Genomic DNA, 4,102 nt, shown 5'->3' with positions numbered 1-4,102 from the left:
TAGGTTATATATTTTTTTCTCTTGGTAAAATACTGGTCAAGATCATTCACTAGGGGGACATCACCAACAGTGTACAAAACAATGGTGGGGGAATGAGATTGCTGGAATAGGAGTAAGGTCTTGTTAATTACTAATGCTATTGTTAGTAGAAAAAAGTGTTTCTACAATCTGCCCTGTCCTCTCAGCATCTTTGCCTGCCTTTCAGAAAATTTTACTTTTTTCTGTTCTGTAATTGTAACATCCATATTTATCCTCTAATGCAACTAACTTAAAATGTCCATAGAAGTTAAATTTGATATAGTTACTAATCACACGTTTGTTTATATTTTTTGATTCTTTGATTCTTATAATGATCCTATAAAGTGAGGATCTGAACTTAAGACCCTCAGTTGGTGAGTAATGGGCATAATGATTTCATCTGATTGAGATTTCCTTCCTCTTCTCCTCCATATTACCCCTATATCCAGTCAATTATTATTGCAGCCCTTTACGTATATGTGTGAATGTCAGCACAGGTTTCCTAGACAAAAATGCTTAAGGAATTCACAGGACCAAGGGCTTTTACTCCCATTGATGACTGACTAGGCCATCTTCAGCTACATATGCAGCTAGAGCCATGAAAATCTCCTTGTGTTTTCTTTGATGGGTGGTTTAGTCCCAGAGAGCTCTGGGGTTACTGGTTAGTTCATATTGTTGTTCCTCCTATGGGGCTGCAAACCCCTTCAGCTCCTTGGGTACTTTCTCTAGCTTCTTCAATGGGGTATCAGTCTCCTGTCAGCAAGCTCTTGTTGGCATCTGCAATGGTGTCTGAGTTTGGAGGTTGTTTATGGGATGGATCCTCAGGTAGGGCAGTCTCTGGATGGTCATTCCTTCAGTCTCTACTCCGAACTTTGTCTCTGTAACTCCTTCCATGGATATTTTGTTCCCCCTTCTAAGAAGGATCGAAGTGTCCCCAGATGTCCCTCAACAGAGGAATAGATTCAGAAAATGTACATTTACACAATGAAGTACTACTCAGCTATTAAAAACAATGGATTCATGAATTTCTTAGACAAATGGATGGATCTGGAGGATATTATTCTCAGTAAGGTAACCCAATCACAAAAGAACACACATGATATGTACTCACTGATAAGTGGATATTAGCCCAGAAGCTGAGAATACCCAAGATACAATTTGCAAAACACATGAAACTCAAGAAGAAGGAAGACGAAAGTGTGGATCTAAATGAGCTCTTAATGAGCCTTCTGACATCTGGCCTAACCTCTGTGTTTGTGACTGGTCCTGAAGATCTTCAGAGACCCAACCTTTAATCTCTGCCACTGAACTCCCTATTTAAAAAGCTTCTTTTATATATAATTTATGACAATTTTTACTTAAAATGTGATTCTCAATTTGGGAATTGCAAATGCCTACAGATAACTTTTGCAAAACTTTACAGGCAACGTTGTATGTGTACTTGTGTGTATGTTTGTGAACGTACAGTGTGTGTGTGTGTATGTGTCTAGGTGTGTGAGTGTGGAGGCTGGTGAACATCTTTGGGGGTTGATCCCCAGGCACTGGCCTCCTTAACTTAAGAGAGGGTCTTGTTGCGATAAATCTCCAACCCAAATATGCTCTGGCAGTGAAAACACAACTCAATTAATATGAATACATGCTGTGCACCTAGATTGGGCAGATCTACCAGTACACTACCATCTATACAAAGATGAGACCCCCTTAGAACTTGTGGTTTCTCCAGGCCATATGCTTCTGCTCTCCTTTTCTTCTTCTTCCTCATCCTCTGCATCCTCTCCCTCTTCCATTTTCTCCTTCTTTCCTTATCTCTCCTCTTTCCTTTCCTTTTCCTTTTCTTTTTCCTTTCCTTATCCTTTTTCCTTTCCTTTCCTTTTCCTTTTCCTTTCCCTTTTTCTTTCCTTTCCTTTCCTTTCCTTTCCTTTCCTTTCCTTTCCTTTCCTTTCCTTTCCTTTCCTTTCCTTTCCTTTCCTTTCCTCTCCTCTCCTCTCCTCTCCTCTCCTCTCCTCTCCTCTCCTCTCCTCTCCTCTCCTCTCCTCTCCTCTCCTCTCCTCTCCTCTCCTCTCCTCTCCTCTCCTCTCCTTTCCTTTCCTCTTCCCTTTCCTTTCCTTTCCTTTTCTTACCTGCTTATAAGAGGCAGCTTGTCAAAAAAGATTTAAAGCCAAAATTCCCATGAAGCCCACAAGAGACAGAATGAGTATCCTGTAAGACTTATTAGAGCAATATATCTTTATAGAATCTTTAAGTATCAAAAGGTTATATTTCTCTCTTTATAGCAATGCATTACCTGGTCCAGAGCTCTTTGTATCTTTGTCTCCCAATTCTTCATTGACAGGGAGAAGCTGAGTGTAAAAAGACCTGAGTTGTCTGTGTTCCTGTTTGGAGGTAGGATAGGCAGGGTAGGGAGCAAAGGATACAGGGAAGCAAACACAGAATGGCTCTCTCGGGTGTAGATGCCTCTCTGTCATACTCTGTAGGTCCCTCAAATCCAGTCAGCATTGAATCTGTACTACTTCAGCCTAGGTCACTGCCCAAGCCCCATTCAAGGGTTGGGGCCAGGGAGATCATTGAATTTTTATCTCAGGTTAGTTGAATTCAAATCAGTAGAGTGGGCACCATTTTGTTGCAGTAAATCTCCAACTCAAATATGCCCTGGCAATGAAAACACAACTCAATTAATATGAATACATGCTGTGTGCCTTTGGGCAGATCTACCACTATACTAGTATCTTCCACATCTATGAGACCCCTTAGAACTTGCAGTTTCTCCAGGCCATGTGCTTCTGCTCCGTTTTTCTTCGTCTTCCTCCTCTCCCTCTTCCATTTTCTCCTTCTCTCTCCCAACCTTCTGTTCCACCTTCCCTTTATCTGCCCAATCATCAGCTCTCCTTTATTTTACAAATTAAGGTGGAAAGCAGGTTCACAGGAAATCACCTGAGTGCTGACTCATTTCTTGTTCACAACCACTCAGTAGAGATCAGAATTAACATCAAATATAATTAGCCCCAGGACTATCTGCAACAGGGTCTCTCACTGGCCTGTAAGTCATTGAGTATGCTAGGATGGCTGGATGATAAGCTCCAGGTATCTGTCTGTCTGAGTCCCCAAACTTGAGACTGCAAATGTGTGTCACCATTCCTAGACTTTTTCACATGGCTTCTGGGGATCCAACCTCAGATCCACATGCTTGTAACACACGCATTCTATTGACTGATCTGTCATATCAACTCTGGAAGCAACTACAAAGAGAATTTTGCAGATTCCAGCAACTGTCTAACTATTGAGCCTTTAATATGTAAAGCTTCAGGCTGAGTGAACAAACCAGCTTTAGCCTCAGGACTGACTGAATGGATGCTCCAGGGTCTCAGGCCAGGGGAGAAGGATCTTCCCTATCTCTCTTTCACTCTGTTTTTCCTTACTCTTGTCTTTCTTTGCTTTCACTCTAACTCTCTCTCCTCAGTTTCTCCTAGCCTATCTCTATCCTTGTTTCCTTCCCATCCCTCTTGATCTGCCCTTCTGGGAAGGTTGACACTTGTATCTCTCTGCTATTCATTAATCTGTGTCTTATGCTAATTCCTTTCAACTGCTCATTTTAACCAACAGATTTCTTCCTTTCTTTTTTCTTGTTTTGTTTTGTTCTGTTTTGTTTTGTTGTTTTCTTTTTCGAGACAGGGTTTCTCTGTATAGCCCTGGCTGTCCTGGAACTCACTTTGTACACCAGGCTGGCCTCGAACTCAGAAATCTGCTTGCCTCTGCCTCCCAAGTCTGGGACTAAAGGCGTGTGCCACCAACAGATTTCTTAAAGCCTGAAATCTAAGTACTTTCTTAAAGTACTTTCTTATGTATCAGCCAGGTTTCCTATAGGATATAGGTTTGGTAGGCATCAATCATGCTTTCAGTCATTGGTAGTGAGCCAATAATCCTCATTGTGTCCTCATCATGCAAGAGTCCTGTATTATTTATCAGGGACTCAGACATAAAAGAAACAGAATCCTAACGAACATATGTGAAGAAATGACATGTCCAAGGTACTGGAGGGACTGCTCTATCAGCAAAACACATGTCCTGCAAGTGTAAGAACCTCAAG

The sequence above is a fragment of the Mus caroli genome, unplaced genomic scaffold (assembly GCF_978045245.1).
Source record: "Mus caroli unplaced genomic scaffold, Mus_caroli_1 scaffold_18, whole genome shotgun sequence".
Classification (NCBI taxonomy): Eukaryota; Metazoa; Chordata; class Mammalia; order Rodentia; family Muridae; genus Mus; species Mus caroli.
This window is presented reverse-complemented; position numbering follows the sequence as displayed.